We start from the raw sequence: 10,039 nt of genomic DNA, 5'->3' as shown, positions 1-10,039 counted from the left end.
AAGGAGTATTGGGAAGTGCTTTGCTTTTTTTTTTTTTTCGCTTTCCAGTCACAATAATGTAATAATGTCGATCAAGAGTTTTCAATCTATATTGACCCAGTGTGCAAATGGCTGTGGCATTCTGGGACATGTTTGCAGTGCTCCCTGGATGACCTTTTGTTTCAAGTACAGATTCTGTGTTTCGTGTAAATAAAGTAATAAAGAAAGAACTTGTGGGTGTTCCATTTATTTTGGAATATGTACAGGCTGATCAAATTCAGGAGATCAGAATGACACAAAAGAGTGGCATTTGTTTCTGGACACGGCACAGTTGATTTTCTGCCGTTTTTTTTATTCTTTTGACGCATCACAGCATAACCAAAAGAATAGAACAGACTGGCAAACAGCATGTAATAAAGTGTGTGCCACTGTCTGACTGAAATTAAATGCCCATTTGTTTTTGTAAATTCGTCAGACGGTCTTATCTACAAGGCGGTGACTTGCAGAGTATTAGTAGACAGACGATAGCAGTACAAAGAGCAATGAGAACCTGTGATCTTTTTCTGAATCTCCAAAGCAATTAAACCATACAGTATGGTTGAAAATGTCAGTTAATAATTAGTGAGTGAATACATAAAAATAGGTGGTTAGAATAAAATGTAGTCAACATCCAGGAAATCCTCTTTCATAACCATAGCTGGAAGTCTATCTGCTCACTAAGCCTCATCCACCATGTAAGCGGAAATACGTACTGGGGCAAATCAGCTCATGACGAACCTCATTGGTCATAATAACTTTACAGCACTTAACTTGCTACCAAGTAAGGCAAGTTTTACCAAACTTTTCTTTTGTCTTTGTGTGTGAAGAGAAATAATTATACGTAAATACTCCACTTAGCATGTTCTGCCATGATCTAGTTTGCTATTACTATGATGTGCACTTTGCTATTATTAAAAATGCAAGCAGTTTTTTTTCTCCATTATTCTGGCTATTTTTAACTGTGTGATTCTAAGACAAGACCTGTGTTAGATTTATGCAAATGTATTAGCTGCCTATATGAGCAGATGTGGCTGAGTGGGTATGACACCTCCAGGGTCCGGGGTTCGACTTTGGCCCCCAGCTTGGTGTGTGGAGGCATGTCCTCCCCGTGTTCATCTGACTTTACTTCAAATACTCCAGTCGCCCCCACAGTCCAGGGACATGTGATTTTGGTGAATTGGTGTCTCTAACCTGTCCTTAGTGCAGGGGTGGCCAATCTTATCCAGAAAGGGCCGGTGTGTGTGCGGATTTTCACTGCAACTCCCTAATTATATTACTAAACAGAGGACTGATTGGCTGAAGAGTCCTCACACCTGGGTTTGAACAGCTGACCTAAAGGTTACCCCAAAAACCTGCATACACACCGGCCCTTTGCGGATAAGACTGGCCACCCCTGCCTCAGTGTGTGGTTGTGTATGACATGCTGTGTTATGTCACTGAGAGGCCATAGGAATACATGCCCAGTGGTGCATTTCCCAAAACCTCCCATTACAACTTACATAGTCGAGCCCATTCAGTTGCCTGGTGCCAGTTATGTGAGTTGCTAACATAGTTAGCGGCTATGCTTTGGGGGTACTCCTCACGTCAGGTGTGATACCTGTATCTGTTCTAGCAGCCTTAAGTGGATAGACTGAGTACCTGATCAATGGGAAGGGCGATGGTGTTCCTCACAGGCATGTCTACAAGGGAGGTTTCCCTGTCACATGTGCTGATCACATCACAGGATATTACATCACAGGATTCAGAGGTACGGTCTGTTTATTTCCACCACACAACAAACCACCTCTGGGATGAGAACCTGAGTCCCAAGGGGCCCAAGGGAGTGAAATCACTCCAGGGATTCACAGGATTTGAACCAGCAACCTTCCGATTGCTGGCACAGATCCCTGGCCTCAGTCACCACTCCACCCATCATCACAGGATTGATTTAAAAATATTATTACATGTGTACAAAGCACTAAATGGATGCACATTTCTGATTTAATGAATGTTATGAAATATCCAGACCCCTGTCGTTATTTGGGAAAGGTTTACTCAGTGTTTCCAGATTCAAGACCAAGCAAGGTGAAGTAGTGTTTAGTGTATCTGTTCCCTGTCTGTGGAGCAAGCTTCCGGAAGACTTCCTGAAGGTCTACTAAAACTGTCAGCTCACTTACACCAGGGCTACAGCTTTTCAGTAAATTAAATCAGCAAGAGTTTATTCATACACTGCCACTACAATGCAAATTCTTCTTAGTTAACTAATTATTTGTTTATTTTCGCTTTTAGGCTTTTGTTTTTTGTCTTTTAAATGTGATTTTAATGTCCACTATTTTACTGTATCTCTGTGCCTCTGTAAAGCACTTTCAACTGCCTTGCGTCTGAATTTTGCTATATAAACTTGCCTTGCCCTGGTGTCCTGGAAGTGGCCATGGATTTCCCACCCTTGGTTGTCACTCTATCTGAAGACACCATGATTGGTTTTCAGCAGCATGCAAACCACCGTAGGCAACCAAGGCTTCTGGTTGGCTTATGTGCTGAAGGGCTTGGACACTGTACACTCCTCTGAATTAGTCAAATAACCACAAGAAGCAGCCTTCTTCAACAACTAACAATCTGTATGATCGAAATTGTGCCGCAGGCCTGAGGTAGTAGCTTCTGGCCATATTCTGGTCTTTTCATAGCCGGTTTAGCACGTTTGATCAGATGTCTGTGTGCTGAGATTAACATGCCACAGATGTGGCCAGAGTGGCAAGGCAGAGTTAAATAGGAGAAGGATTAAGGAAAGAGTGCTTTCTGAGCGAAAGCCTTTTGTATTTACCATATGTCTTGCATCAGTTTTGTTTGTTGGCGTTATCTATTAATATCTTTTAGTGTAGGGATTCCAACCTTTTGTTGACCGGTTAAACCTGTTGGGAAGGGAGGGGGGGGGGGGGGGGGGTTGCTGGCGGCAGATCAAGGGAAACACGTCCTTTATTCCTGAATGATTGAATTGAACTTTAGCTACTCAAAAGCTTCAGCATTCCAGGGGCTGGGAGCCCCTATTTCAGTGCATGCAAGTCATAGTAGCTGTATGCAGTGCAGACCGACTGCTGTATGCAGTGCGGACCGACTGCTGTATGCAGTGCAGACCGACCCCTGTGACAAGCACTCCTGCAACAGTGTTGCCAGTCAATAGTCACATCTCTGGAACTTTTATTATCAACATCTACGCCAACTCTTCACCATTGCTATTTGGTCCCAATTACTACAGTCTTATCAGTCATTGTATAGAGTACAGTGTAAAAGTCTTAGGCAGCCAAAGAAAATCTAGATCTTTATGTTGGTCCAAAACTATCATATTATGCCTGTCAAAGTGTGTCAGCCATTTCAAAACTGCTGTTAAATCACCCCAATATTCATCCATCCAATACACCCATGTATTTTTTGACTTGACCACTTGTACACCTTGTATAGCTAACCAATATCTAATTTTTTCTCACTTTTTCAACTGATTAAATTATGTGATTAAGAGATTTGGTGGTGAAATATAACAAATACATGTGGAATGGCTGACGTGCCCCTGAGGAGCGGTTTGGGAGCTGTAGAGGGTGTTCATCCAGCCATCCAGCTAGAAATAATAACTATTTGGAGAAAAGAAGAAATACTTACTAGTTTGTTTGTGTAACATGGTCTAATGCTAAATTCAGTTTTTTATTCTGAGTGCACTTACTACCCACATAACGTAAAAAAAATATTTTGACTGCCTATGATTTTTGCACAGTACTGCTCATGTCTGAAATGAGAGTGTTACATTTAATTATTACTGCTTTTCATCTAATCTTTCCAATTTCATTAACACATAACATTTTTACTCATCAATGGTGCATACCTGTAATTTGTATTATAGTGGCCACAAGAGGGCGATCAGATTACAGACTTTATGTGATCTTCGACTCTCTGGTATCTTTGTTAGAAAGTGGTTCATTAAAAACTTATGTGGAACTTTGAGGTGATCCAGCGTTCCTCCTTGGGAATCAGATTTTTCTTAGGAGTATGGGAAAAAGACATGCTTTTATTTGCATTCTGTTAAGATATATTTGTCTTTGAACGTAAATGGGTTGTGATGAAAAGGTGACACTGACATTGAGCTTGAAAAAATGTAGTGTGTCTGGCTGTAGTCTTACAGCAGGGTTTGGTTTTCGATGGAAGGCTGCATTTGTGTGATTTTTATGTAAGCGAGGATGCAGCTGCCATATTACAACATGAGCAACTTTCTGCAAATGTATTTATTTGAAATGTGCTGTTCAAAGAAATGTTCCATTTGAGGCTTTTAGATTCTGAATACACATTGTCATGCATATATCACAACTACATTTTATAAACAGAGTAAGAAGCATTTTGTTTAGCTTTTATTCGTCAAATAAAAAAATATGTTATCAGTTAACTATAAATGTTTGAGTTTGAAGTATGAATTATTAAAAAGCTATGAATTAGCGTGACAAACACGATTTTTCTCTGGTGTCATTTGGGTTTGGGTTACAGCATTTTAATTGAGTTGGGATGGACTGATGGCTGAGTGTAAGTAGAGTTCCTCCCCCTGTCACTACTCTGCTGCTAGCGCTGAATGTGCCGAGTGTGATTTCCCTGTGTCTGGCACGCTGATGGATATCCAGGACGGCTGTGGTCTAGTGGAATTAAGCCATCCGCAAGATTGATTTTCTTTCTCCGGGTAACCGGTTAGAACTAGCTGAGAACCACAACTGGCATTTTTTTTTGACTGAACACACAGTCAGCAGCTGTATTGAATTTTGTAACACTTGCCCTGTCCTTGGCACTTCTGCTGCTGGACAGACAGATCGGCCTGACACACAAAGGGAGATGTCACACAGCATCAGCTGTTTTTCTGCGCTTTCTGTGTCCCGGCAGCTGACATTTGTTTACTGTACCCGTTCCGTTTTACGCTGGGTGACTAAGCCAGTGGTGCGGATGAAAGCCAGGCTGTTGCCATGGCGCATGGACTGCTATTGTTTTTGGTGTCTTCTATGCATCTGCAGCTTGTCTGGAGATGGAAGAATCGGTTTGATCCAGTCTGTCATCACGGAGAATGATGTTCATCCCATTCTCCAGTCTGATTCAGATTTCTTTCTCTTTTTAACAATGTCTATAAAAATACAGACCTACTATATAATATACAATATAAATAAGAAAGTTGACTGTTGTTTACATTACGTTCCTCTGAGCAGCTTTTCAAACTTTCTTTTGAAAGGTGGGTTACCATGTTCTGTCCTGGGCGGAGCCTTCATTGAAACAAGTGCCACTTGCATTGATGAATTTGCATTCGTTTGTGAATCCTATTCAGGGCACAATTGCACTCGGACCTGCAATGAAACAGCCAGGCTAACGGTGGAGTGATCCATATCTCCTCAATCTGAAAGGCGGGGGCCGATCACCTCTAACATTGTGAAAGTATCCAGTAAGGAACTGGGGGGATTAGACTGGAGCCAGGGGCATGGGGGGCATTCAGGGGACAGGGACAAAAGGGGGCACGAGTCGCACATTATGGCACGGAGCCCCGACCCACCCTGACCTTGAACTACAGCTTCAGGGAACAATAGAGTGTTCTGGTGCCTGATCTTCCTGGCCCACAGCCAGGGGACACGAGGGCCGCAGCCAGGTAATTAAGCACAGAGCTAATCCAGCCTTCCTGTCGTCGCCGTGACGTCCTCTTATCCATTCCAGTTTTTATGAGTTTTGGCAGCTTCGTTTTCTGAAAACTGAGTTTTGATTTGAAATTTGGTTTAAGTTGTCATTCTAAAATCCATTTAAAGCGGTCTGTTTTCTTCATGTATTAAGATTTAATCTGCATACGCTTAAAATGTTATACTTAAGATTTACATTAATAGCCAATCTCAGTGGTGAAGTCCTCTCTTCACTGGTGTTAAAATAACTTGAAAGGACATCACTGACTTCACTCATGTCTGCATTCCAACATCTGATTCACTCATTTTGTCCAAAAGGAGCCTGAAACTTATCAATACATTGTTGTTGGACGCATGCATCCTTTATGGGGAGTTTGGTGTCAACTATCACGGTGCAGGATCCACCCTTGTTCTGGAACATGTGCCTGTAACCGGAGAGGACCACACCCTGCCATCTTGCACATGGGTACAGAGATGTACCTGTTTTTTGACAAACACTTATTAAACGCCCCAGTGCAGCCAATTTCAAGCAAGTGCAAATGACGAACAGCTGTTTGTGCAGTTCTGGTTATTATACAGCTGCATTATACAGTCAAATGGCTTTGTCAGCGTTTGTGTACGTGCTGTTTCTGGCTTTTAAATGTTACATTTGACATAGTCTATATATGCAATTGCAAAAAAACAACTTAAAAATTTAATTCAAGATATTTTGGGTATTAAAGGAAGTTTTTTTACCTTCATTCATGCATGTACTTATTTTCCTAAAATTGTTTACATGTATGCTGCCATTTTGTTGAGGGAAACCACAGCAAAAAAAAAGCTTGCTTGAACAAAGGAGATAGAAGTCATGAACTGTGTAGGGTCATTGTCTCGTTCACGTGTCTCCAGAGGAGGGGGTCAGATAACTCGTGTTTCAGAGAACAATAAGGTGAATAGGTCGAGGTATGTTAATCGTGTTAATAATCATTAGGGGAATGTGACCCCCACCTCAAATGACGCTAGCTTGTGCTTAAACACCTTGCCTGTGACACAGGGCAGAGACAGACGCACAGGATGATGTACCTCAGTGCCGGCATTCCCCGTTCAGCAGAGCACACATCCGGTCTAAGCTGGTTCTCCGTAAGACCACTGGCCCCAGCTTAATGTGAGGTCCGATGAGTCATTTAATCTGTGTGCTACAAAGCGGCAACAAGCATTCACACAGGCACTCACGCAGGTACACACATGCTAGCTCACCATCTGTGGCCATTTACGCAGGAACATCTGCCTCGTCCCAGAGACAGATTACATTGACTCTTCTTGGTTCCGAGCAATTTCTACACTATGACAGAGCTAAACAAGTCTTGGTATCACTGGCAATTACAGAGGATTATTGATTTAAATGTTTTAAAATAAAATGTATGATCAGAGATGGCAAGTTCAGGTTCAAAGCTACAAATACAGATTAAGTTTTTGTTTCAACCAACCACTTGAGTGAATGTGACTCTTTATACTCAACTGTTTGGCTGAAAGAAAAAACCTGGTCTGGATTTGTACTGTCTGGACCTGAACTTTCCACCTTACTATTTTATCGTTATTAGTATTATTATTACTCCAACTGCCTAAGCATTTCACAGGAACACTGGTAAAGGAAACTTCATTCGGCTCAATGTCAATGTGGATTATTCCTGTGCTTTGAGTAAATTATGCAGTTCTGGTGGATGAGGGTGTTGTGTTCCTGAACCAAAGCTAAGCCACTACTGTTTACAGTGATGCAGGCTTGGTGCAGGCCAGGCCTGCAGAGGAGAGGTACAGGTATAAAACGAAACTCCTCTAGGCTGCCTGCACTGTCAGCCAGGACATGGTGGCCTCAGGGATCCTTCCCACAGCTCCTGTCAGTGCTGTTTGAACACGCTAATCTCCCAGGAATAGACCTGCCATCCAAGGAGATACAATCCACACAGAGTCCAGCCAGCAGCCTGGGCCCGGTCTCTCCAGGGCAATGCCATGGGCAGTATTTGTGTATGATCCGCACACGGATACCATCTTTCCTGAGATTCCTTCCGACCCAGAGAGAATGCTAACAAAACTGTGCCCACATTATGTTCCAGTGATGTCAGACTCAGCCTGTGCTGGGCTTTATCCTGTGCTGCTTCTGATTTTTTATGATACTAAATGATAGTTAATTATTTGTACTCTTAGCACCAATGTGTTTCCTGCAGAAATAGCACTGAAATATGCACTTAAATATCCACTTAACCCACTTAAATATCCACTTAACCCACTGAAATATCCGCTTATAGCTGAAAGTGAAATGTCAAAAAAATCGAGCTAATTAAGTAAGTACTGTATATTTGGATTTAAAGTCAGGTGTGTTCATTTCTCTTTAATTATAAGACGTCAAATAATTTCTTAGCGATTTTCATGTGTAGTTTTGGGAATGTAATAGATATACATAACTTCTGTGAAACATGAATCATGCCCAAAGAAATTTAACTGTCTGTCTATTTTACTTTGAAGATATTTTTAAATCACTGTCAAAAAAACAACTTTTTTTTTCAGCTAATGAATACTCATAATTAAATTTCATACAAGGGTCACTTAACGACACTCATTGGCCACTTCAGTAGTAGTAATGCTCCATTGCCTATAGAATATCCTGGACTATTTGAAGCATGGATTTAACATTGTGCTGGAATATTCCCTGCGTATGGCAAATGTAGCCTGTTCTGTTAGCTTTAGCAAGTGTGGCTATTTACCTCTGACCACAAGCTGATCTTGGCAGCAAAACTGATGCTGACTGGATGGTTTCATTTATCGCACCATTTACTGTCAACTCCAGTGTATGGAGATCCCCAGAAGGCAGCTATTTCCTAGATGCTGGAACCTCCATGTCTGGCACAAACAATCACAACCCATTCAGGACTGCATAGGTCATAGTACCCATTGCACAGCTTTAGTGAACAATAACTGAATCTCCTGATCCTGCCTTTGTGTTTTAAAAGCAGGTATACATAATAAAATGACCGGCAGAGGTGATATGTCTTTAGGTCATGTCTTCATTATTTTAGTTGAATTCGAAGAAATTTTAAACAAAGCAAAATCTGACATAGTTAATAACTTAACCTCTGGACGTTAAAAATGTGTCCCAACAGGGAGAAATTAATTAATTAAATTGTAGAAACTATGTAGCGCACTTGCATCTATCACATTTCTCATACTGATTTTAAAATCTTAATTAACCCCCATAGTCCCATGTGCTCAACTGGCTGTGAGTATGATTGACTTTTCAGCCTAAGGATAGGATCTATTAGTAGAATGTTTGTCCATTTAAATTTTGCTGCTACATTTCTGTGCCAATAAATCCCACTTATCATGGGGCGATACTGAAAATTCATAGTGGTATGAGAAACATTAACCCAGTCAATGTGGTCCAAAACTATCAATCTTGTTTTTAATCATCAAAAAAGTTTATTTTCAAGTTAATCACTGTAGGGCTACAAGGTGTTCCTCATAATTCCTTGGAGTTTAACAGTCATCTTGTCAAAGGTCAGTCTATCCCTTTGACTTATGCTGTCATGATGCTGAAACTATTCTCCTTGGCACATTAAATATTTTATTAGATTCGTGACCAACACATCTGTAATTTGGCAGTTTCTCCTCTTTTGAACTGCCTCATTCTATTTTGAAAATAATGCCCATTCCAGCTCATATTTCAGAGCGATTTGTCAAACAATACTGCTAATTACCATGAAAGCTAAAATGACTCACCGCTGCAGCTGAGTTTGAAATTGCACTTCGAAAGTGCTTTTTTCATCCACCCCCCCACCCCCCGCATATACATATAGAAAAATACTGTTCATTGATATTTAAATGTTTTAACTTCCCATCATTTTTTCGGTTGTAAGTAGTTCAGTTCAGTCAATGCACGTAGTCTAAGTTGCAGTATAAAATGAAATGTACTCTTAAGTGGAATAATGTTATATGCAACTGTTTACTCGTGTGAGAGACCACTGCCTGTCTCTTACGGCTCGATTCTGGGGGGAGTTATGACAGAACCCCCAACTGCTTCTTTATTTAGCTATTCTTTGTTAAGGCTGTAGATGTGCACTGGCTGGCCTAGCAGGACCAGGTCGACAGCTGTGGTCACCACTTCCTGTTGCCTGCAGTAAGATCCTGTTGTTTGGGGGCCGTCTGCCTAACCAAAGTCTGGGCTACTGATATGATAAATATGTGAAGAATGTGCTACGGTCCTGACCCTTAGTTTTCTTTATGGTCTCTGGGCACATTTGTGTCTGTCTGAGAATGTGCAGTTTTTAAGTAAGATAAATTCAAATGGAATGGAAAGTGAATGGGCTATTATGATACAGAAAGAATTGAGC

Source organism: Paramormyrops kingsleyae, chromosome 2 (genome assembly GCF_048594095.1).
Source record: "Paramormyrops kingsleyae isolate MSU_618 chromosome 2, PKINGS_0.4, whole genome shotgun sequence".
Classification (NCBI taxonomy): Eukaryota; Metazoa; Chordata; class Actinopteri; order Osteoglossiformes; family Mormyridae; genus Paramormyrops; species Paramormyrops kingsleyae.
The sequence above is the reverse complement of the archived record's forward strand: the minus strand, read 5'-3'. Positions refer to the sequence as shown.